We start from the raw sequence: 26,371 nt of genomic DNA, 5'->3' as shown, positions 1-26,371 counted from the left end.
GAGCTTCCAGATGATCAACGACCAGAGAATCAATGTCATTGCTACATGAATAAAGTGCATCAAAAGTGGATTCCAAAGTCCTCGGTGAAGACACAACCACCACAAGCATCCTCATACATGGCTCCTAATAAGGATGCAAAGACTCAGCTAGGAGGAATACGACCAGAGCAATGAGCTAACAATGCTCTAATCAATGGGCTAGAAAAGTTCTCCAAGAAACTACCACCCACGAGCAAAGAGACAGTAACTTTCCACTACCAGCCAAAAAATCAAGGGAAATACAAGAAGTCAACCTTGCTGAGGATAGTAGCAATAGTGATGAATCTTACGACATCCCCTATCATCAACTCAGGCGATCACTATCACCAACCCCTTCAGCAACAACAACCATGATGGGTCAAAAGAACAGGACAACAAGCCAAAGCCAAAAAGCTCGACAAATCTGGATACCAAAAAGCTAGATCGGCCAAAAAAAGATATGGATCAAGAAGACAAAGATCTCTAATGACAAATCACAAGATCCAACACCAAAACAAAAACAAGGAAAGCGTGCACGAACGGGTAAGAATATCACAAAGTCGCAAGCTTTCAAAACTCAGGTTTGGGCTCCAAAGAAGTTGATTCAAGCACAAAAAAGTGAGGAATTCATTTAAACTCCAAAACAACCACAGTATCAATTTTCAAAGCCTGAATCCCGTCCCCAACTAAGCGTACAAGGGCTGAAGCAAAGACCACTGTTCATTCACACAACAAAAAGGTGGATCCCAAAGAGGTCTCTTCAAACACAAATGAAGCACGGGCAAGTATGGGTTCCCAAACGAGGGTCAGCAACAAAACAGCCAAGAATCGCAAAGAAATGGGTCCCAAAGAAGAACAACAAAACTGTTGTCAGTGCATCGCCGCTTGAATTCTTACAATTATTCCTACCATTACAGTACAGTTAGAAGAGAGCAAGTGGCTTCAGTCAAGCAATGATACAAGAGCTTCAAAGACCATTACATTGCTTAGAATAGGAAGCCTCGCCAACAAATGCTAATAAGCAAATTGCTTATACCCACATCTTGCACAACATAAATCTTTTCCATGCATTGACTGTGTATGCATAATAGGGCTACATTACAAGGCCTGCATAGGCACAACTTTTAATTACCCAAGCACAACACATACCCTTTGCGATACCCTATCGTAAAGGATGACTCCAAATAGGAAGGGGGGAGGCATTCTGAATGCGGACCTAACATTATGACTATTAGAGGGCAATGTTTTGTGAGATGCATTGAATTTTTGCATTTTATTGTGATAATTGTTGACGAAATTTAGAGTATATGCCCTCATAGTAGTGTTACAGAGGAGTATGGGGACAAAATCCATATATGAGCCCCCAGGGACATGTGTATAGTGTACATAGCTTGAATGATTTTTCTTTTGTTGAGATGTTTTAAGATTTTCTTTGTTTATTATTAAGAAAAAATTTAAAAAATCCATAATCTGCATGAAGAAAAGACTGATGAGAGGCCTGAGCACTACAAAGAGAAGAAGGTACAGGAAAACAATGAAACTTCACGAAGTATGTCTCAGCAGCCACTACAAGAGCCGAAGAACTTGTCACAAAGCAGTGTCAACATGCAACCGACAAGTCATACAAGTCAGAGTCAAGTAGCTAAGCCACAAAATGAGTGAGGTGTTAGTCCCAAAGCTTCAAGTAATATTCTCTGTGGTCTAAGCGTCTTAGCTATTCTAGGTACTGCTCAAGCTGGAAGAGTTGAGCATATTTACGTTGTGTCGCTCATGCTGGTATAGATGAGCAAAAGAGTCAAAGTCTAAGTACTTAAGTCTGGTGAAGTGAAGGAGAAGGTCCAAAAGACACTCACGTACTGAGCACAGCGAGATACGAGTGGAGAAACTTCTACATCGAAAAACCTTCTTGATGTCACATGTGCTACATTTATTCCTCGAAACACCCATCATCTCCTTCTTTCACATTGCAGGCTTTTGTTAACAAATTTCTCATATGCATATAGAGTGTCCCATAATTGGCACTTGCATCAGGCACTCTTTCCGTGTTTCACCCAAGCACTCACCTTTCATGAACATGTACTTCACGTTCAACTGCTCAACTCCAATAAGAGCGTATACCAAAGGCATTTTTTTCCCACCGGGTTTTTTCCCTTTGGTCATCCAGGTTTTAGACCCTAATCTAAAGACACCTATCACCATCCTCTTGTACATATTCCTTCTACATCAACAATAAGGAAATTCTACTTAAATCAATTGACAAATGAATTGGAGCACCAATTTCAGATCATAGCATACTTCTCCTCAATGGCGAGTCGAAGAATGGCCTACAATGACAAAGCTGCAAACAACACTAACAACATGATTTCACAGGAAGAAAGAAGTCCCCAATAAAGAAGAGCAGACATAAAAGTAATCAGAGGATCTCAAAAGATGAATGGTTATGATGATAGATGTCCGCTCTAATGGATCATAGTTCCTGTTGTGGTTCGACAAAGTTACAAGTAGTGCACACTGATGAAGCCAAAATGACAGCACATACCACATCGCCATCGACAATCAGGTCATGTCAGGGACAACATGAACGCGAAAGGGGGGAATGTTGACCGCTGGGTCAACAACACAACATAACTCAAGTTTCGTACCAAAGTCTTATCTTTTGCGAGTTATGAAATGCTGTGGATTATGGCTATAAACGTCATTTGTAATGAGTAGTTATTCTAGTTTCAGAAGCCGGGGTGCAATGGCACTTCCAGATTGTAAATACAAAGCCATTTGACCCTTTCAACCCCATTTTTGGTTAAACCTAAGGTAGCCTTAGTATATAAGGTACCTAGGTACAAATGATGTCTGTTTTCTGCGTGATAGTAGTCTATAGAATCGTGGTGACATAAGCTACGCATAGGTACTCATAAATTTCAGTTTCGGGCACTTTCCAAATTCGGCTCTATCATCCTACGCGTTTTCTGTAGATGGGTTTAGAGTGAGGGTTTTGAGTGTAGAAGCTTAGGGACAGGTGTATCCTAGTGAGGGGATGGTGTTCCTTAAGTTTCGTACGAATCTGGCATGATTAGGTGAGTTACCTTCCGTATGTGTGTATGTGGCTAGGTGGTGTAGTTGAGAGCAGTGAGGTTATTGATGTGGTTTAGTTGGCCTTCCAGAGTGTTGTATGTGTAGGATGGTCTAGCCTGACAAGCTTAAGAGATTTCCTTTGTGTGCCTATTGTGTCATCTATGTCCTCGATTGACATTATGTTGATCTAGGTAGTGTTTGCATGCACTTCATGGGTGTGTGAGTCAATCCCGTCCAACATCAAGGGACTCGATTTATTGATACCTCCCTTATTTTTGTAGCTTGTTGTTGCTGCATAAACATAGCAAATACTCAAAATATTTTCATTGTACCTTGATCAAATCACATCCTCCATTGTTCCTATTTATCCATAGCTTATATGTTTTGTATTACCACCTTTGAAAAAGATTTTGAACCCTCACCCTAGCTTGGTTCATATCGGGCTCACCAAAAAGTATGTCAGAAAGTTTATGGTGTGGTTTGAAAGGCATCATCTTGTAAGTTCATTGATGAAAAAAACCACTGATTTCAAAGATAAAATAAAGAAAAAAACTTCAATTCAGTCATGAAAGCTCCACTCATTTGACAAGGCCAAGAATCACTCAAAACGCTACCTTTCTCTTTCAATTCTTCATCAAAGTGATTTCATGGAAGTTTGGGAACTTTCATATATATAACCACATAGTTTTTCAAAGAGATAAACCCTAATATGAACCCTCACTCACTCAAATACAAGTAGAAACTACACGGAACTACGATAGGACACCTTCGAGAAGGTCACTATATGTAAACCCTCCATATCACGTTGTCGTGTTGTGGCACGTACATTGTGTGAAATAAAAACATTCACCACACTTTTGACACTTCTCAATGCATGGAAAGAAAAGTAATAATGTACATATTGTGATATATGCTAAAGCGGCTATTGCGATCACTATCATGTGCATACCTATCCGAGGAATTGTGGCCCTGGATGTGGTGCCTTTGCGTGCTTTCCCACTTGATAAGATTTATAATTTGGTTCGACAATGTACATATATCGATTGTTTCATGGTAGCACACTAATCTCGGCTATAAAGACTGATGCAAGCAAAAACTGTCAAAAATAGCAACTAACTGGCGCCGTTGTAGAATTGCATGGATAGTGACCCAAAATGTTATATTGATGAAAAATGATTCTTATCTATTCTTTTTATGACTATGTGAGTGATCCCACAAATTTAGGGGTTTTTTCTTACTCCGTTTGGGATTTTTTGCACCAAAAATGGTATTTTTTGGGTCAAAATGAGCTGAAAATGACCTAGTTTTGGTCCAAAATCGCAAAATGACACAGCAGTTCATATTTCCTTGGGTAAGAAAGAGAGATCTTCTTTTTATAGAAAAAAACTTGAAATTTTTCTCTACGATGCAATTGCTTCCATGGTTGCTCAATCTATGTGTAGGGTAGTCCCACCTCTTCGTAATCTTGTATCTGAGCTTGTGAGGGAGTGAATTAGGGTTTCCCTTTATCAAAATGGTGTGTGAGATTCACTTTAGAAGCGCTGAAATCCTTGAAAATTCTGATAATGGCCTCCATGAAGGTGGAACCTCGTGTATTCCTTTGAGCTGTTTGATGTTTGACTATGTAATTGGGAGCGAGGCTACATGATACCATGAAAGAGGTTTGGATTTTGATTGAAAGTTGTGCTTGTATGAGAGTTGAAGTTTCATGGCCGAAAGTTTAGTGTTCTTAATTAGTCCTTTTAAGTAAAATTGGATGTGAATTAATAATTTTTTCATCACGAACTCATCATCACGAACTCGTCTAGGAAAACAAGTAATTTCCAAGCATCATAGGGGAGGTTTGTGACTAATTTGTCACACGAACACTCTTAGCTTTCTAGCCATCTTTAGAAAGAGAGTTGGTGATTTTTCATAGAGGCTTTATCTTAAAGTTTTTGTGACTCTCCTCACAAACTCTGATAGCCAGAGGTTTTGCACCTTCCCAGCTAGACCGCACAAATTCTGACATTTCTGGTAAACACGATGCGAAGTTTACGGGGTGGGAGTTTGTGAATGGATGTATGCACTTTGTTAGCCATGGATAAAAATCCAGAGACACATGGGATGCACTTTGATCCTGTAGTCATGTAGATGTCTCAAGCATTTGCCATCTATATGCAGCAACAACAAGCAGCAAAAAGAAGCCAGATTTCAACCACAAAAGCACTGCACTCCATTGTGAAGAGAATCGACCAGTTTGATGGAAAATACATCACAAAGTATCTACGAGGATATATGAATGAAATGGAGTTGAACCGAGTGTGTGAGGAAGACATGGTCCAAAGTTTTGAGCTAGTTTGTGTCCGAGAGAACAAAGACTGTATTAGGGCAATTCAAAAAGCTCATGGAAGAAATTGGGAGGAATTCAATCTTGCTCTAAAATAAGAATACTTTATGGAGGAGTTTGAGAGGGTGACCAACATAACTTTCTTAGATTTGGTTGCAAAGCCTAAAGAAGGGATTTTTGCTATAGAGATTCTCAAAGAGTTTGAGCGATCCTACGCCCAACTATCACAAACTGAACATGCTTCCTTGGATAGGGAGAAGGTAGAACTTTTCCTACAAGCAACGGTCAAAGAAATACAAAAAAAAGTTACAGCTTCTCTTGGAATACAAAGATACAAAGCAAGGTTTGAAGACAAGGTGGAATTATGTACAAGATGCAATCTCCCTGTTTGCAAAAAGACAACGCAGAAGAGACAAGATGGTGAAACAATGGTGCTCCAGTTTCTTCTATTACTGAGAAGCAGCCAAAACCTGCTATTGTATCTTCTAAGGATGATGGATCTATGCTTGAAGAACTTGTGAAGGGCATATGCAAGCTGAAATTAAATCTAGCAAGGCTTGAAGAAAAAGGCCAAACATCAAGTCAGTCAATCAAGTCAAAGACCTCAAAACAGAGAGGGGTTTGTAAATAGGTGCATATGGTGTGACAGCCCAGACCATCCAAGACGGGACTGTAAAATATTCAAAGATGCCTTGGCTAAAGATCTTGTCTTCTTCTAAGAAGGAAAGATACATCTTACTGAAACAGGGAAGCCCATGGCGACCAACTTTGGCAAAAGAGGGATGGAAAAGCTAGTTGACGACATGGCAACCAGTCATGCTATCTCAAAGGTTAAAGCACAGGCATTTGGCTTAAATGCTAGTCAAGTCATCCTCAAAAGGGTCAAAATCTATTGAAGACGTGAGTGAGGATGGTGAAGATATCTGGCCATCTGGGATGGAGTTAGCCATGGAGGGAAAGTTGACTAAATAAGTCTTACATGAAGCAGGAGATTGTATCCGTCTTGAGACTGGGTGTAATGAACCTGTAGATGCCTTGTCAGTGCATGCCTGCATTGCAAAGTGTCCAGGCAACAAGGAACTTGTTGAAGAAAAATGCAAGAGAGAAATCGGGATGAAGGCCCTTCAAGGAGGGCTACTAGAGGTGGAGGAAGAAAGGATTTGGGTCCCTCTCAAGAGCCCATGGCAAGGGAACCTCCATCAAAGGAAGTACCAATGAGAGATGATGCACCAAAGGAAAAGAAAGATAAGGAAAAGAGCAAAGGAAAAAGCCCATCATATAAGCTACAATCAATTATTGAAGTTGCCACAGATTTAAAGAAATTTTTAGAGGAAAGGATCAAATAGCAAGGAAGAGTTTACATTGGGAGAAGTACTTGGCATTGCAAAGAGAGAGTTTCATGAGGAAATCATTGATATCATAAGAAGAAAACGACAAGCTTTAACGGACTCTATCCAAACCGAGGCCGAAGAGAGTGCTTTAAAGACACAGGTCTGTGATACAAGTACAACAAAGAGATGAAGATGAGAATGTTGTGAGTTGCTACCAGTCTTCGAGCGGCAAAAATAGGCATGTTGAATTTGAAGATGAAGCCACTCATAAGAGTCACTATTCTAGAAACCATTGGGCAAGGGCTACAACAAAAACCTTGGTTAAGGTGGGATATCTTGATGAGCCTTACATGGTCTTGATAGACCATCGTTCAGAAGTTAACCTCATGTCCAAGAGTCTCTATATGAAGGGAAAGTGGCCATTTGATACTGACCATAGGTGGATGATTAGGGTTGCAAACAACTCATCCGGCGATCTCTATGGTGCTTGTCCAAATGTTAATATAACCATAGGAGATGTGAAAGGTGAGCAAAATTTCTTTGTTCAAGAGATATCAAGCTATCTTCTAATCCTTGGACAACCATATATCACCGCACTGTGAATGGAGACAAAAGTATTGGATGATGGATCTTCCTATGCCAGGGTCAAAAGTAAATATGGAAAACAACCTATTCAATTCTTGACAGTTTGCATCGACCATGAGCAAAATCGTGACAGCTTAAGGGACCATTCTCTACCAAAACCAAGCAAGGAGTTTCGAGATCAAAGGGAGATGAGGGATTTTGGCCGAGTACCATTGTATATTAGGAGTGCCGTGGTATAGGAAGAAAAAGGTTGTCGCTTGATCCGAAGGGAGATTAAGCTTTTTCTACAGGTGCCCTAGTAGCAAAGGATGGATCAGTATCGTTTACAATGCTTGGAGATTTAAAGAAAGGGCAAAAACAATATGTAAATAGTGTATAGAGAAAATTATACAAAATCCATGATTTGCGAGATGAAGACGAGTACATTTTAGGTGTTTTTGAAGAGGTTTCTTTTGTAGATACTATGGGTGATCTCAATGCTATAACAGGTTCTAGTTTTCAACAACGAAATGACCCGCTAAAAGTAGCTTCTATGGACATGTATAGGATCATTGAGTGTTTCAAAGATGAGGAGTGCTTCAATGGGAAAAAATATTTAGAAGTGCGAGTAGAGATGAATACAACACTATAGAAAATAAGGTGAAACCAGTGGCATTGCCTTTGCCTACAGATTGTAAGGAAAAGATGGATCAAGCTTCTTTGCAACCTAGTCTCTGAGATCCAAAAAGAATTGGACAAAAGTTTACGCAAGAGTCATTGATGGAAATTACATCACAAAGTATCTACGAGATTATATGAATGAAATAGGGTTAAACCGAGTGTGTGAGGAAGACATGGTCCGAAGTTTTGAGCTAGTTTGTGTCCTAGAGATGAAAGACCGTATAAGGGCAATTCAAAATGCTCATGGAAGAAATTGGGAGGAATTCTTGATCTAAAAGAAGAATACTTTATGGAGGACTTTGAGAGGGTGACCAAAATAACTTTCTTAGATTTGGTTGCAAAGCCTAAAGAAGGGATTTCTGCTATACAAAGCTTCTCAAAGATTTTGAGCAACCCTATGCTCAACTATCACAAACTGAACAAGCTTCCTTGGATAGGGAGAAGGTAGAACTTTTCCTACAAGCAACGGTCAAAGAAATTAAAAAAATTTAGATCTGCTCTTGGAAGACAAAGATACACAGCAAGGTTTGAAGACAAGGTGGAATGATGTACAAGATGCACTCTCCCTGTTTGCAAAAAGACAATGCAGAAGAGACGAGATGGTGGTGAACAATGGTGCTCCAATTTCTTCTATTACTGAGAAGCAATCAAAACCTGCTATTGTAGCTTCTAAGGATGATGGATCTATGCTTGAAGAACTTGTGAAGGGCATACACAAGCTGAAAGTAAAGCTAGAAAGGCTTGAAGAAAAAGAGAAAACATCAGGTCTGTCATCAAGTCAAAGACCTCAAAACAGAGAGGGGTTTGTAAATAGGTGCATCTGGTGTGATAGCCCAGACCATCCAAGAAGGGACTGCAAAAGCTTCAAAGATGCCTTGGGTAAAGATCTTGTCTTCTTCAAAGAAGGAAAGATACATCTTACTGAAACAGGGAAGCCCTTCGCGACCAACTTTGGCAAAGGAGGGATGAAAAAACTAGTTGAGGACATGGAAACCAGTCATGCTATCTCAATGGTTAAAGTAGCGGCATTTGGCTTAAATGCTGGTCAAGCCATCCTCAAAAGGGTCAAAATCTATTGAAGACATGAGTGAGGATGGTGAAGATATCTGGCCACCTGCGATGGAGTTATACATGGAGGGAAAGTTGACTAAAGAAGTCTTACATGAAGAAGGAGATTGTATCCGTCTTGAGACTGGGTGTAATGAACCTGGAGATGCCTTGTCAGTGCATGCCTGCATTGCAAAGTGTCCAGGCAACAAGGAACTTGTTGAAGAAAAATGCAAGAGAGAAAATCCAGATGAAGGTACCTAAAAGAGGGCTACTAGAGGTGGAGGAAGAAAGGATTTGGGCCCCTCTCAAGAGCCCATGGCAAGGGAACCTCCATCAAAGGAAGTACCAATGAGAGATGATGCACCAAAGGAAAAGAAAGATAAGGAAAAGAGAAAAGGAAAAAGCCCATCATATAAGCTACAATCAATTATTGAAGCTCCCACAGATTTAAAGAAATTTTTAGAGGAAAGGATCTTAAATAGCAAGGTGGAGTTTACATTGGGAGAAGTACTTGGCATTGCAAAGAGAGAGTTTCACGAGGAAATCATTGATATCATAAGAAGAAAACGACAAGCTTTAACGGACTCTATCCAAACCGAGGCCGAAGAGAGTGCTTTAAAGACACAGGTCTGTGATACAAGTACAACAAAGAGATGAAGATGAGAATGTTGTGAGTTGCTACCAGTCTTCGAGCGGCAAAAATAGGCATGTTGAATTTGAAGATGAAGCCACTCATAAGAGTCACTATTCTAGAAACCATTGGGCAAGGGCTACAACAAAAACCTTGGTTAAGGTGGGATATCTTGATGAGACTTACATGGTCTTGATAGACCATCGTTCAGAAGTTAACCTCATGTTTAAGAGTCTCTATATGAAGGGAAAGTGGCCATTTGATACTGACCATAGGTGGATGATTAGGGCTGCAGACAACTCATCCGGGGATCTCTATGGTGCTTGTCCAAATGTTAATATAACCATAGGGGATGTGAAAGGTGAGCAAAATCTCTTTGCTCAAGAGATGTCAAGCTATCTTCTAATCCTTGGATAACCATATATCACCGCAGTGTGAATGGAGACAAAAGTTTTGGATGATGGATCTTCCTATGCGAGGGTCAAAAGTAAAGATGGAAAACAAGCTATTCAATTCTTGACAGTTTGCGTTGCCCATGAGAAAAATCATGACAACTTAAGGGACCATTCTCTACCAGAACCAAGCAAGGAGGTTCGAGATCAAAGGGAGATGAGGGATTTTGGCCGAGTACCATTGTATATTAGGAGTGCAGTGGTATAGGAAGAAAAAGGTTCTCACCTGAACCGAAGGGAGATGAAGCTTTTTCTACAAGTTCCCTAGTAGCAAAGGATGGATCAGTATCTTTTACAATGCTTGGAGATTTAAAGAAAGGGAAAAAACAATATGTAACTAGTGTATAGAGAAAATACAAAAACCATGATTTGCAAGATGAGGACGAGTACATTTTAGGTGTTTTTGAAGAGGTTTCTTTTGTAGATACTATGGGTGATCTCAATGCTATAACAGGTTTTGGTTTTCAACAAGGAAATGACCTGGTAAAAGTAGCTTCTATGGACATATATAGGATGATTGAGTCTTTCAAATATGAGGAGTGCTTTAATGTGCAGAAAGATCCAGAAGTGCAAGTAGAGATTGGCTTCTTTGCAACCTAGTCTCCGAGATCCCAAAAAATTGGAAAAAAGATTACGCAAGAGTCATTGAAGATGTTAACAGTTGGAGGCAATGAATCCTTGATAGGGATTGAAAGAAAATTCTTTGAACAAAAACTCTCCCAACATGGAAAAGATTTTTCATTTGAGTCGCATGAGATAAGGTGTGTGGATCCATCTATAGTCGAGCCATCTATAGTCGACGAACCAATGGTAATATTCATTGTACCTCATGTGCCTTAGAATCTATGACCAATTCTAGTTCCAAAAGCACTCTTGCCAAAGATTATAGATTTACTCAATGAAAAGATAAAGATAAGGATTTTGGAACCTTCATGTGCCCCCTACTCAAGCAAATGGTTCACAATACCAAAGAAAAATCGCGCTCTACGCTTCATTCAAGACATGCAGCCTATCAACAAAGTCGCAAATCAGGAATATGGGTACAGGGCCAACTGTAGATGAGTTTGCAGAAGCATTTGGAGGAAGGGCAATATATTCTATGGTGGATTTGTACTCAAGGTATGATCAGTTCCAACTAGCAATGGAAAGCAGGGACTTGACTACTATGAGAATACCCTTTGGTTTGGTAAGGATGTGCACCTTACTGTAGGGAGCAACCAACTCAGTTACGCATATGATGAACGATATGAACAAAGTCCTTCGTGACTTCAAACCTCAAATTACAATGCCTTTTCTTGATGATGTTCCAATCAAAGAATGCGACTTAGCTAAAAAAGATGAGGCTCTGGATTTGAGGGTGTGCCATAAATAAGTGGAACACCACATCAATGATTGTCATAAAATCTAATATCTAATATCTAACCAACCCAACTGATTTTCTCATATTAAACTGATCACTTAATGTGGGAGAATAAGCGGAAACAAGGGTTAAGATATAGACATGTGCTTATAGATCTATCTCAACACGGGGCCAATGGTAAAGGAGCCCAAATGAGAGATGTTCTATCAAAGAGCAAGGTTAAACAATGGAGCATAAGACCTTAGGGTTAGCTTCATTGAAGACCTCCAATAATGTGTTTAAAAGTCCTTAGATTTTGGACCATAGTCAATCTAGGTCTGAGCTTGAGGTGGGAACCCGGCCCAAGCTCGAGGTGCTTGTCCTGCTTGAAGTGCTTGTCGTTCTTGAGGTGCTTGATTAAGGTTCTTGAGGTACTTGACCTATTGCATGATTAAGGTGTTTGAGGTGCTTGACCTGCTGCATGATTAAGGTGCTTGAGGTGATTTGACATGCTTGCCTGAGATGCTTGTGGGAACACCCCTAGTCCAAGTGCTTAGTCATGATTGATGACTAAGGTGCTTGAGCACCCAAGGTCAAAAAGATCCCTACAAAGAGGGGGGCGAGCCCTTTTTCTTAGGGGTTATAAAGAGAACACACACACACACTCTCAAGGAAATCCCAAGCTTAAAGAGGCAGCAGGAACACATGGCAAGCCCCTACCCATGTTACCTCCATGAGGTGCTTGAACCCTATTCGCTAGGATTAAAAGGGGTCCAATGATAATTTACAACAATTATCTAATTGTTTTTGCATTTATCAAGTCCTCTCTCTCTCTTAGGGGAAAGGGGGACACTTGTCCCAAGACTACACCTATTGCTAGAAATGGCCCAAGCTTGTGATTGGCTAGGCTTGGCATTCAATGATGAGCTAGAAGAGGGGGTCGACCTAGCAAGAAGGGGGGTTGCTTGCAAGGTATACTCACCCACACACACTCACAAACACTCTCATTGTGTGCTATGCAAAGTGCAAGAGCTCCCTCTCCTTCTCCAAGAAAGTAGAGGTTGAGAGCCTACACCAACACTCTTGGATATGAAGTGCAAATCCAACCAAGAGCCATGCTTCAATGCTTAAGCTTGCCATCTCCCTCTTCTTGATTACTATGCTATTATGTATGCTAGCAACAAGAGTTATGATAAGTGAGGAACTAATTCTTTCTCCTACGACATGTTTCTTCTTCCTCTTCCCTACCCTCATTCCCTGCTAGCTCTCTCCACCTTCGAAGGTGTTTGAGGTCTAGGGACTGAGGCTTGGGATAGTTAAAGATTTCTTCAAGTTTATGTTATGTTTGTGATGCATGAAGCTTTCCATCTTCATTGCCACCTAGGTCACAAAGAACACAAAGATTGTATTGTAACAAGTCTCTCTTAATGGGAGAAATCATAATACAAATGCCTATTGGAGGGGGGACCGGCTCCACATAAATCTGGTCCTCAACTGTTGTCATGTTCTCTAAGTTCTCTCTCTTGCAAAAGTATTGTTCATGCCAAGTTAACTAATTGCTATGATTATGTTGCTATCTTCAACTATGTTCACCCGCTATGCTCACAAAGTCATTTCTCAAAAGTACTTTCATTAATTTCTGCTACTCTCAAGTTAAATAGGCCAATTCCATTACATTGGTATCAGAGCATTTGGTTTCTCTTTTCTTGCTTAAGAAGAGGTCCTTAAGTAGCCTATAAATGGTTGATGTTGTTAATTATATTAGGGTAAGTGAAGTGGGATCTATTATCAGTTTATTCGAGCCCACTATGTGGGGGATGGTGCACACCTCAGGAGCTTTGGACTTAATAATGGAGTCTTTTTAGACTTGCCTACGGCTTTACCATTATTGAGCTATAAGAAGTCCGAAAGGAGCTAGCCCTTGGCAACTCTGCTATGCTAGACCTACTCCTCTACTCTCTATAATTAACCACTTCGAGCCATGGGTGTAGATTCTTAAGACCCGATTTTCAAAGGCTAAGAGGAGAGGCAACTAAGGTTTTGAATTTCCAAAGCATACATTAAGTACATACATAAATTTTGTTAGCATGGCTGACAATAATCAAGAGAGTAGAATGAACATTGATAGCTTTGATTTTGCACATGAAGGTGGTAATGATGATGCTCCCATGTTTGTGAATTATCTCGTCACTAGGTTACAGCAAGCTATGGGCAACCCTGCTTTGAAAGCCGAAGTTACTCAACAACTTTGTGCTTATGGAATTTCTCTTCCTCTCCAAGAGGAGAGAGAGATTAGGAGACCTCTTGAAGAGACCCCCAAAAGAAGACTCTCTCCCATTCGAGAGGAGGAATCCAAAGAGCAAGAAAGCAATGAAAGTTTAAGTTCCTCTAAAGATGTGGCTCCACGAAGACGGCGGTCTAGACGATCGCCCACTCCTCCCAAGAGGAAAAGATCAACACATAGTCCTCCTCATCACTCTGAAAGGCAAGAGAAGAAACAAAGGAAGAAAAGGGCTAGGAAGAGGTTACCCTCTTCTCCTTCTTCTTCACCTTCCTCCTCTTCTGACGAAAGTTATGGGTATTCTCCTAGAGAATACAAGAGGGGAGGACATCGCAAATCATTTCCTGCATGGCAAAGGTCACTAAAGCTAAAGAAGTTCAAGGAGGGGGGAAAGAGTATCTCTTTTCTCACCTATGATGGCACCTTCGGTGCTACCGACAAAGTGTTGGCCTTCATCCAACAATTTGATGCAGCCTTTGGAGATGAGGGATTCACAAATTCCTCTAACCTACGCCATGTAGCTATGCACTTCCAAAAATCAGCTCGTCACAATGGTGGGCTAGCCTTCGTGGAAATGGTGAAGCCCCAAAGACATGGAAAACTCTACGAGTTTCCATCATGAAGCAATTCCTTGCAAGCGATGCAAAGGACAAAGTGCTTACCGAATGGCGTAGCTTGAAGCTCCTCTCCCATGAGTCTATCCACAAATATGTAGACAAGTTTTGGGATTTACATCTCAAGGCTACTGTCTTTCAAAAGATAGACTTTGCCGAGAAAAGGCAGCAATTCTGTGCGGGATTACCTGAAGAGATGGCCGAATACATCAACTCTCAATGACCTGGTACTATTAGCGAAGTAATCCATCACACCATGGTTTCTTCACGCATCAATTTCCATCAAGGGGCTAGGCGTAATGTCAAGCCCATGGAAAACAAAGACAAAAATGATGCAAAGGGGAAAACCAATGTTCAAAATACTTCCCAAGTCAATTCCAACAACTACAACAATCGGTCCAAGGAGAAGGGAGTTTACAAAGGTAAAAACAAACTCTCTCTTGAAAATCTTGAAGCTTTTCGCAAAGACCATAAGTGTTTCAGGTGTGGGGAGCAAGGACATGGCTATCTTTCTTTCCCCAAGAAGAATACTCGCAATGAGACTCCTAGGGCTTCCACCATCGAAGCTCCAAAAGAGGATGCTCATTGCAAAGGATCATCACTTTCCTATGCTTGGGGAAAGGTAAGAGATCATGATGCCTTCATCTTGTTTGACCCTCGCTCTACTCTTAACTTCATATCAATGGAGTTGGCCACCAAGTTGGGCATTCAAGCTTTTGAGATGGGAGATATAGTAGTGGCTGATGCAGCTTTCAAGGGACAGCAAGCCTCTATTACTCCCTTGATTGGAAAGTTGAGGCTTCATGTCCAAAGCTATGTCGACAAAGAAGACTTCTTCATCTCTCCTCTCCAACATGAGGATGTTATCCTAGGGGCACCATGGTTTGATCACATGGCTGCCAACATGAAGTTCCCATAAAGGAGAATCTACTTCACCTACAGGGAAAAGAACATGTATATAGATGCTAGTGAGCGTGGTCACACTATTCCACTTGTAAATCCTCTTGCTTTTGATAAGTCAATGAAGAGCTCAGTTTCTGCGTACATGATTTTTGTCAAAGAGTCTCTAAAAGATACTAATGTTTCATCAAATGTAAATGGTAGGAATCAAGAAGAGTTAGACTTGTCTAATTTTCTAAAAGGATTCCAAGATGTGTTCATCGATGATATCCCTATGGACTTACCTCCAAAACGAGGGGATGATGACCATCGTATTGAGCTCCTTCCTAGAAGCTCACCACCTAACAAGCCTCCTTATCGAGTCTCACAAGCTCAACAAGAGGAGATCATGAGGCAAGTACAAGAGCTGGTAGACAAAGGGATGGTGATGCCTAGTTCCTCTCCCTTTTGTTCTCCAGTCCTTTTAGTGAAAAAGAAAAACAGTACATACCGTATGTGTATGGACTACCGAGCACTAAACCATATCACTATCAAAAACCAATTTCCTGTACCTCGGGTAGAAGATCTGTTTGATAAGCTACAAGGCTCTACCTACTTCAGTAGGATTGACCTTAAGAGTGGCTATCATCAAATAAGGATAGTGGATGAAGATATCTTAAAGACCGTGTTTCGCACAACGTTTGGTCTTTATGAATATATAGTCATGCCTTTTGGCTTGACTAATGCACCAGCTACGTTCAATTGTTTGATGGAGAAAATTTTTAGACTATACCGCAAATTCACTGGAGTGTTCTTTGATGATATCATCATCTACTCCAAGTCTTTGGAGGAACATAAGAAACATCTCCAAGTGATTTTTCAAGCATTGAGGGAGAACAAGCTTTTTCTCAACCAAAAGAAAAGCGAATTCTTTCTTCAAGAGATTCAATACCTAGGTCATATTATCTCTAAAGATGGTATCCAAATGGATCCATCAAAGTTAAAGGTAATAAAAGCATGGCCTAACCCAAGAAATCTACATGAGCTAAGAAGCTTTGTTGGTATGTGCGCATACTATAGACGCTTCATAGCAAAATTCTCTCAAGTAGCAGAACCACTACACGACTTAACTAAGAAGAACGTTAAGTTTGTATGGACTGATAAAGAGCAAAATTCTTTTGAAAAGATCAAAGAGAAGCTTAATTCCCAACCAGTCCTCGTGCTTTCGGATCCCTCAAATCCATTTGAGGTCCAATGTGATGCTTGTGGTGATTGCCTTGGAGCAGTTTTGCTTCAAGAAGGGCACGCCATAGCATATGAGAGACGAAGGCTCAATATTGATGAACGAGTCTTGGGCATTTATGAGAAAGAGCTTTTAGCTATTCTACATGCCCTAGACACATGGAAGCACTACCTATTGGGGACTCCATTTATCCTACGAACCGACCACCAAAGTCTCAAGTATTTCATGACGCAAACCAAGCTTTCCGACAAACAAATGAGGTGGGAAAATTTTCTTTCGCAATTTAATTTCCATATTTCTCACATAGCTGGTAAGCACAATCAAGTGGCTGATGCACTTTCACGACGACCCAAAGTTAATGCAGTGTCTATAGCTACTCACAATGATCTATCCTCTATGATAGATGAGTATGCTACTGACCCTAACTTTAGAGACATAATGTCAGACCTTGCTTTGGGGAAGAAAGAGGAACCATTCACCTTGCAGGATGGTTATCTTCTCCACGGAAATAGGCTATGTGTTACCCATTCCCTTCGTGAGAAAGTTATGTATGAATCCCATGCTCCTCCATATGCGGGGCATAGAGGTATTCAACCTACTCTCCGAGGAGTAGAGACGTACTTCTATTGGCCTACCATGAAAGTGGACATACAAGAGTATGTTTCAAAATGTGTAGTATGCCAAAAGACCAAGTATGATAGAGAGAAGCAACCTGGATTACTCCAGCCATTACCTATTCCAAATTCACCATGGGAGAGTATATCCATGGATTTCATCTTTGGATTACCCAAGTCTATCCATGGGAATACAGGAATATGGACAATAGTTGACAGGTTTAGCAAGCAAGCGCATTTTATTCCTGTCAAAAAGACTATTAAGGCACATCAAATGGCAACTCTCTTCTTATCTCAGATTTTCAAGCACCATGGATTACCCACATCCATCGTGTCAGATAGAGATCCTAGAATGACCAGTAATTTTTGGAAAGGTCTCTTTGAAAATCTAGGAACAAGATTGAATTTCTCTTTGGCCTATCACCCACAAACGGATGGCCAGAGTGAGATAGCCAATCTTACGATACTTGATCTACTCAAGACTTATGTTACCGAAGTAGATCAACACTCACAATGGGAAAAGTAGTTACCTCTTGTAGAGTATGCCTACAATAATAATGTACATACTTCTACGAGAAAAGCACCTTTTGAGATCATTGAGAGAAGACCTAAAACTCCATTGCTACTCAAAGTACATGGAAAGATCTTCGCCGCCGATGAGTATAGCCGTGACCTACAAGAATCTTTTCAAAAGATTAAGGAGACTATATCCATCTCTCAACAAAGACAAAAAGCTACTGTTGATAAGCACAGAAGAGCCTTAATGTTCAAAGAAAATGATTGGGTCTTACTCAAGTTTCCTAAGGCTCGATTAAGGCAAACGACGGGCAAAAATCCTACGGGCCATCAAAAGTATTATGCTAAACTAGCAAAAAGATACTATGGTCCTTTCCAAATCTTGAAGCCCATCAATGAGATGGCTTATCAACTCAAGTTTCCCAACCATTGGCTCATACACAATGCCTTTCATGTAAGCCTACTTAAGCCCTACAAAGGAAAGCCACCAACTGAACCAATTATTGAAGACCCTCCCGAAGTTGAAGACCAAGAAGAGGTGCTACAACCCGAAGCTCTTCTTCGGCATGAAGACAAGGTACTACGACATGGTAAGATTATCCGACGGTATTTTATTAAGTTCAAAAATTATCCTTTTGAAGATGCTAGATGGATGCAAGGAATACAGCTTAAGGATAGTATGAACCTTGTCAATGCTTACAATGCTACATTAGAGTAAGAAAATGTACAAATTTCTTTTAAATGACTCATGTTTTTGTCTTATAAGACTAGTCCTCTTTTTAATTGTGCACAAATTTAACTAGTATGCATGCTTAGAATCATGTTTGTGATGACGACGTCTCTCAAACATTGAGTAGAATTTGTCACTCTACTTTGGGAGAATGAAATGGACTAAAGAGCAGACATGCTTGCGGAATCTATGTCTCCCAAGCACCAAATAGATTAGTCATCCATCTTGGAAAGATGTCGTAGGGTAAAAAGGGATCCTCTACCCGCTAAGTAAAATTGACTAATGACTAAGGCTTTATCTCTTCTACCTCATAGTCAAGGAAGACTATGATTTCAAGAGAGAGGTAATGTCATAAAATCTAATATCTAATATCTAACAAACCCAAATGATTTTCTCATATTAAACTGATCACTTAATATGGGAGAATAAACGGAAACAAGGGTTAAGATATAGACATGTGAGTATAGATCTATCTCAACACGTGGCCAACGGTAAAGGAGCCCAAATGAGAGATGTTCTATCAAAGAGCAAGGTTAAATAATGGAGCATAAGACCTTAGTGTTAGCTTCATTGAAGACCTCCAATAATGTGTGTAAAAGTCCTTAGATTTAGGACCATAGTCAAGCTAGGTCTGAGCTTGAGGTGGGAACCCGGCCCAAGCTCGAGGTGCTTGTCCTGCTTGAAGTGCTTGTCGTGCTTGAGGTGCTTGGTTAATGTGCTTGAGGTACTTGACCTATTGCTTGATTAAGGTGTTTGAGGTTCTTGACCAGCTGCATGATTAAGGTGCTTGAGGTGCTTTGACATGCTTGCCTGAGATGCTTGTGGGAACACCCCTAGTCCAAGTGCTTAGTCATGCTTGATGACTAAGGTGCTTGAGCACCCAAGGTCAAAAAGATCCCTACAAAGAGGGGGGCGAGCCCTTTTCTTAGGGGTTATAAAGAGAACACACACACACACTCTCAAGGAAATCCCAAGCTTAAAGAGGCAGCAGGGACATATGGCAAGCCCCTACCCATGTTACCTCCATGAGGTGCTTGAACCCTATTGGCTAGAATTAAAAGGGGTCCAATGATAATTTACAACAACTATCTCATTGCTTTTGCATTTACCAAGCCTCTCTCTCTCTAAGGGGAAAGGGGGACACTTGTCCCAAGACTACACCTATTGCTAGAAATGGCCCAAGCTTGGGATTGGCTAGGCTTGGCATGAGCCAATGAGCTTCAATGATGAGCTAGAAGAGGGGGTCGACCTAGCAAGGAGGGGGGTTTCTTGCAAGGTATACTCACCCACACACACTCACAAACACTCTCATTGTGTGCTATGCAAAGTGTAAGAGCTCCCTCTCCTTCTCCAAGAAAGTAGAGGTTGAGAGCCTACACCAACACTCTTGGATATGGAGTGCAAATCCAACCAAGAGCCATGCTTCAATGCTTAAGCTTTCCATCTCCTTCGTCTTCATTACTATGCTATTATGTATGCTAGCAACAAGAGTTATGACAAGTGAGGAACTAATTCTTTCTCCTACGACATGTTTCTTCTTCCTCTTCCCTACCCTCATTCCCTGTTAGCTCTCTCCACCTTCGAAGGTGTTTGAGGTCTTGAGACTGAGGATTGGGATAGTTAAAGCTTTCTTCAAGTTTATGTTATGTTTGTGATGCATGAAGCTTTCCATCTTCATTGCCACCTAGGTCACAAGGAACACAAAGATTGTATTGTAACAAGTCTCTCTTAATGGGAGAAATCATAATACAAATGCCTATTGGAGGGGGGACCGGCTCCACATAAATCCGGTCCTCAACTGTTGTCATGTTCTCTAAATTCTCTCTCTTGCAAAAGTATTGTTCATGCCAAGTTAACTAATTGCTATGATTATGTTGCTATCTTCAACTATGTTCACCCGCTATGCTCACAAAGTCATTTCTCAAAAGTACTTTCATTAATTTCCGCTACTCTCAAGTTAAATAGGCCAATTCCATTACAATGATTCTGACATAATTTTAACAAGTCTCGAAGAAGTGAACCTTACAATATCTAGGCAAAAGTCAGTGTTTGGGATTGAAGAAATATTGATAGTGGGACATATTTGTAATCCTCATCGCCGCGGACCTTGTCCAACTAAAGTGGATGCAATACACAGGATGAATGAATTATGTGTAAATATCACAGAGGTGAGAAGGTTTCTAGGTGCATGTGTCTTCTATCTCATATGGATTCCACAGTATGCACATGTCACAGATCCTCTTTATCAATTGCTAAGGAAGAACCAACGGTTTCAATGGAACGATGTACATGTAAAAGCTATGAGAAAGTTGAAGCAATTGTTGCTGTCTTTGCCAACTTTGAAGAAGATTGACTATGAGTGTGGAAGACCGGTGATTGTGACAGTGGACACTAGTCCAATGGGAATCGGATCGGCAATAAGACAAGAAGATGATGAGAAACATAAGTATGTGGTGAGTTTTGGGCCAAGGTTCTAAGATATCACCAAAGAGCATATCCACAAATAAAAAGGGATTGATGGGGGGTGGTTACAGCATTTAAGTGTAACAAAGAGTACTTCATTGGAGCATCTGTAGTTTTGGAGACTAATTGATTACCACTTCTAGGGATGATTGCAAGCTACTCTACTCCTGATATTTCTATGCTTAGGTGGATTGCTTATATAAAGTCATTGAACCTAGAATTGAATCACATTGCAGGAAAAGATAATGCAATGGCAGATAGGGAATGGAAAAAGTGAAAGAGGACATCCTCCTATTGTCAAAGCTTTCGCTAAGGCATGGAAAGGAAGAATCCGTGAATGGCCAAGGTTGCTAACATATGCTTATGGGATGACCGTAAAACTCATAGATCACTGACTAGTTACATGCCTACTGAATTGATGTATGATCAAAAGCCAGTCATGGCGATTGAGGATGTAGTTTCTACTTGGAACATGCTACCTTGGGAAGATGGTGTAAGTAGAGAAAATCTAATTGCTTTGCGCATAAAGCAATTGGAAAGAAGACAAGAAGACATAGAGATTGCAAAAGCTCAATTAAAGGATGCAAGACTAAAGAATAAAGATGGTTAGGTTTGATAAAAGACATAGGCTTCGACCAAATCCTATTGAAGAGGATGATTGGGTCCTAATGTATGAAACTAGCCTTGACAACCAGCACACCACACAAAGAAAATTTGCAAAAAGGTGGTTTGGTCCCTATGTTGTCAAACATGTGTATGGAAATGCTACATATACTTTGAGGGAGCTCGATGGAACATAGCTTAAAATTCCCATTACAGGCAAAGGAATCAAGATGTTCAAGAGGAGACATGATAATGATCCTTTTTATTCACAACAAGATGGTGATGAAGAACTTTATGACATTGCTACAGATGAGGATGAAGAAGCAGAGGATGATCTTCCAAACTTTGCAAAAGATGAAAATGACATTCAAATATTTATGGATCTTAATGAAGATTAAATTTACATAAGGAGAATGTTGGCACATGCCAGAGGATGGGCAGGTTTAGAGGGGGTGGATGTCGTGTGGTGGCACGTACATAGTGTGAAAAAAAAACATTCATCTCAATTTTGAAACTTCTCGATGCATGGAAAGAAAAACAAAATGTACATATTTTGATATATGCTAAAGTGGCTATTGCGATCGCTATCATGTGCACCACGGAATCGTGTCCCTAGATGTGGCGCCTTTGCGTGCTCTCCAACTTGATAAGATTGTTAATTTGGTTTGAAAATTTACAGATTCCAAGTGTTTCATGGTGGCACACTAATCTCGCCTATAAAGAACATGCGGGCAAAAACTGCCAAATATAGCAGCTAACAGGCACCGTTGCAAACTCGCATGGAGAGTGACCCAAAATGTTATATTGATGAAAAATGATGCTTATCTATACTTTTTATGCTTATGGGGAGTAATTCCATAAATTTAGGGATTTTTTTGACTTTGTTTGGGATTTTTTGGGTTAAAAATGACTTGAAAATGACATATTTTTTGTCCAAAGTGGAAAAATGGCCCAAAAATGGACACATCAGCTCATATTTTCATGGGTAAGAGAGAGAGAGAGGACTTCTTTTTACAGGAAAAAACCTGCAATTTTTCTCTATTGAGCAATTGCTTCCATGGTTGCTCAATCTATGTGTAGGGCATTCCCGCCTCTTCGTAATCTTGTATCTGAGCTTGTGAGGGAGTGAATTAGGGTTTCCCCTTATCAAAATGGTGTGTGGGCTTCACTTTAGAAGCTCTTAAAAAAATGGTCCCCATGAAGGTGGAAGCTCGTGTATTCCTTTCAGCTGTTTAATGTTACGACTATGTAATTGGGTGAGAGGCTACTATACATGATACCATGAAAGAGGTTTGGGTTTTGATTGAAAGTTGTGCTTCTATGAGAGTTTAAGTTTCATGGCTAAAAGTTTAGTATTCTTAATTGCTCTTTTTAAGTAAATTTGGATATGAATTGATGATCATTTCATCACGAACTCGTCTAGGAAAACAAGCAACTTCCAAGTATAATAGGTGAGAGGGTTTGTGACTAATTTGTCACGAATGCTCTTAACTTTCTAGCTAGTGCAATGAAGATGGAAACTTCATGCACTAAGCAAAACACTTAACAAACACAACTTGAATTATCCCCGTTCTCAGACCCAAGACCTCACGCAACTTCGAAGATGGTGAAAGAGAGTTGGAGATTTTCCATAAACGCTTTATCGTAAGTGTTTGCGACTCTCATCATTCACGAACTCTCACATCCAGAGGTTCTGCACCTCCCATCTAGACCACACACATTTCGACAATGTGCATTCAAGGCCTATTTTGAAAATCTCTTACTTGTAGATTTTTCATAAATAATATACACCATTTTTTGTGTAAACCTCGTTTTTTTGGTACCCTTTTGTATGTTAAATAAGGGTAAATTATATGGTGTAAAATCAGTTATGTCAAACTCATGTTCTATATTAACATATTTATGGGGTGATGTCCCCAAGAGCACACCATAAGAGAACCCTATGTGTCCCTTTTCAAAGAGGCTTCAAGTGCTGATATTCAGCCAAGAATAAGCTAAACCCTTGATTGAAGTCATGGAAACATGAGTGATTTGGGATTTTCACCCATTTTCTTTTATCAAAAATGTGTATTTCTTGGACCATTATATGGCCAATTTTAGCCCAAAAATGACCCGTCTTGGCCGTAACAAGCCCAAATGAGCTAGGAAAGATCTACAAAATTGTGTTGCTTGATCTCAATTTGCATCATAAACCTCAATGTCTTACTTGTCATGATCTCCAATAACATCATTGATGGTATACATATTAGCTGTTATTTTTAGACAATGTTCATCCGTATTGAACTTTATAGACAGAACAAGTATGCCACCATCATGCACTTAGCATATGTACATCTATAAAATAAATTAGACATGTTCTAATGTAATAAAGCATGCAACAATCTTACCACATCTAGAGCCTTGGCTTCGTGATAAGGTATGTGTGCAACTGCAACTACGACAACCGTTTTAGCACATATAACACTATGTACATTGTACCATTTGACCCCATGTCACAAAGCACAAATAGTGAGGTGAAAATTTTGATTTTACATTGTAAACATGCTATAGGACGACAACATAGTATGCTTAAATCACACGACACATTTTGTTTTTCCTTTGTCATTCTAATTCCATTTTGTGCACCCAAGTTTCTCCTTAATTTGGTAAATTTGTTGATACTATGTTTTGAAATTTTCAATATTCATTGGGGGGGGGGGGGGGGAGAGAGAGAGAGAGAGAGAGAGAGAGAGAGAGAGAGAGAGAGAGAGAGAGAGAGAGAGAGAGAGAGAGAGAGAGAGAGAGAGAGAGAGAGAGAGAGAGAGAGAGAGTATGCGAAAGAGGGTCAAGGGATGGAGACGGAGGGAGAGATTGAAATGCACCCAGATGCAAAGAGATAGAGAGGTTAGCAACAAAGAGAGGGAGATTTATGACAGATGTTGGTTATTCAACTAGCAACACTTTTATGTATCTTACATAAACAAATATAAACATAGCATAAATTTGTTTCCAAAAAACAAAGAAAAGAAGAGAAAGGGAGAGAGGAATCATGAGATGAAATTGGGGACTCATAAAAACTAAATAGAGAGAGAGGGTTAAAGAGGAAAGAGAAATCAAAAGAGAAAGCTAGATAATAGATCATCATATTTCTTTCATGGGACATTCATCGACTTTAGTGAAATTTCATGACCTTCAATCGTTGCAAGGAAATGATTGTTGCTCCAGGTACTAGTGGTGGTAGGCTGCTTTCTTCCAAAATGGAGGGGGTTTGTTAAGCCCTCTATCCTTGATAGAATTAAAGGACCGTGATACACCTAAGTCCAAAAGTACCAATGAGTACTAATGTACAAGGCCAAATGTAGCTAGGTTGATTCTCACAATAAGAAAGGCTTTCACTCCACAAAACTCTAAAAGAGATGCTTACCCACGTCAAGGCCATATCTATTATGTAAAATTCAACCATTATAAATATATTGGCCCTGCTCACTAGTATTAAAAAAATGATTTTCTCTCTCTATAATTTTCCATTTCAGAGAGAGAAAATAATAAAAGAAAAACATAATGTGAGTGCATGTCTAGTGTGTCATAATAATCAATATCTAATTCTCGTAAACAATTTTCTCATGTTAAACTGATCATATAATATGGGGAAGTGCCAGGGGAGAAAAAGCTAGAATATTGGTTAAGCTAGCAGACCGGCCACAGTGGGGATCCAAAGGAGGGGCCATGTGCAAAAGAGAAATGTGCAACAATGGGCTTAAAAGACCCTAAGGTTCAGCCCATTAAGACTTCCAAAATGCTAAGGTTCCAAAATTCAAAGGTTGTGTCCTAAGGTCAAAAGCCTAGGGAAATGGGATGTTGTGTGTCTCCCAAAAGTCTTTTTCAAGGCCTACAAAGGAGGGGGCAAGCCCAAGAAGTAGGGGATGAGAGAGAAACTCACTCACACACACACAAGCTTCCTTTGTACACAAGGGGAAATTAAGAGGGACACATGTCAGCTCCCTAGCCTGTATGCCCACAAGGTGTACTCAAATCTTATTGGATGGCATTGGAGGTGGACCAATGAGAAACTCACTCACACACACACACACACACACACACACACACACACACACACACACACAAGCTTCCTTTGTACACAAGGGGAAAGAGGGACACATGTCAGCTCCCTAGCCCGTATGCCCACAAGGTGTACTCAAATCTTATTGGATGGCCTTGGAGGTGGACCAATGAGAATTAGGCTAGATTAAGACTAGTTTAATGAACTTAAAAACACTTAATAAAAGAACCAATAGGAATTAAGCTCTCTAGAAGACTATTGGACAGTCTCCCAAGGGGCCAATGAGCATTCAACAGTCCAATGCGGCTTGCCTGATTCCTATTCGCCAGGAGACAAAGGGGTCCAATGAGAGTTTAGTTGCATTAATTAATTAGAAAAAGCTCTCACAAAAGGGGAAAGCGGAACACATGTCAGAAGGCTATCACTTATGATCCTGAAATCCTGTTGGCTAAGCCTAGGGAGGTCCAATGGGGTGTCTGCATGAGCAAATAGTAAAAGCTGGAAAGCTTTTCACCTACTCCAAGCTTGTGAGAAGGGAGGCCTACACCAACAACTCTTGGCTTTGTGATGCAAACCCAACCAAGAGCCAACCTTCAATGCATGCTCATATCCTCTACCATGCTAATTACTAAGCTAATCTCTGCTAATATGAGTGATTATGTGAGGAGATGTACATCTTTCTCGTAAGACTACTCCTCTTCCTCTCAATCTACTCTCATACCCCGCTAGCTCTCACCATCTTCGAAGGTGTGTGAGGTCTTGGAACTGAGACCGTGAGGGAATTGATGTTGTTTTTGATAAGTGTTGTGCTTAGTGCTTGAAGTTTCCATATTCATTGCACTAGCTAGTATTGAAGGAACACAAAGAATTGTATTGTAAAATGTCTCTCTTGATGGGAGAAACTATAATACAAAGCCTTTTGGAG

At 40.3% G+C, this 26,371-nt stretch overlaps 1 protein-coding gene across 2 annotated transcripts in view; it reads right to left on the bottom strand.

The window, feature by feature from the left end:
- The window catches only part of LOC147445338 (uncharacterized), a 56,021-nt gene that overhangs the window by 13,657 nt on the left and 15,993 nt on the right, over positions 1-26,371 (bottom strand). Inside the window, exon 2 of one of the 2 annotated variants that reach the window (XM_086524883.1) lies at positions 24,441-24,700. The exons of the other annotated variant lie outside the window; for it this stretch is intronic. The gene's annotated coding sequence lies outside the window, so the exon portion shown is untranslated. Of the gene's footprint in view, positions 1-24,440; positions 24,701-26,371 lie in introns of those variants that run through there. 2 annotated transcript variants of the gene reach the window in all.

This window comes from Adiantum capillus-veneris, chromosome 12 (genome assembly GCF_014529385.1).
Source record: "Adiantum capillus-veneris isolate H3 chromosome 12, ASM1452938v2, whole genome shotgun sequence".
NCBI lineage: Eukaryota > Viridiplantae > Streptophyta > Polypodiopsida > Polypodiales > Pteridaceae > Adiantum > Adiantum capillus-veneris.
The sequence above is the reverse complement of the archived record's forward strand: the minus strand, read 5'-3'. Positions and strand labels throughout refer to the sequence as shown.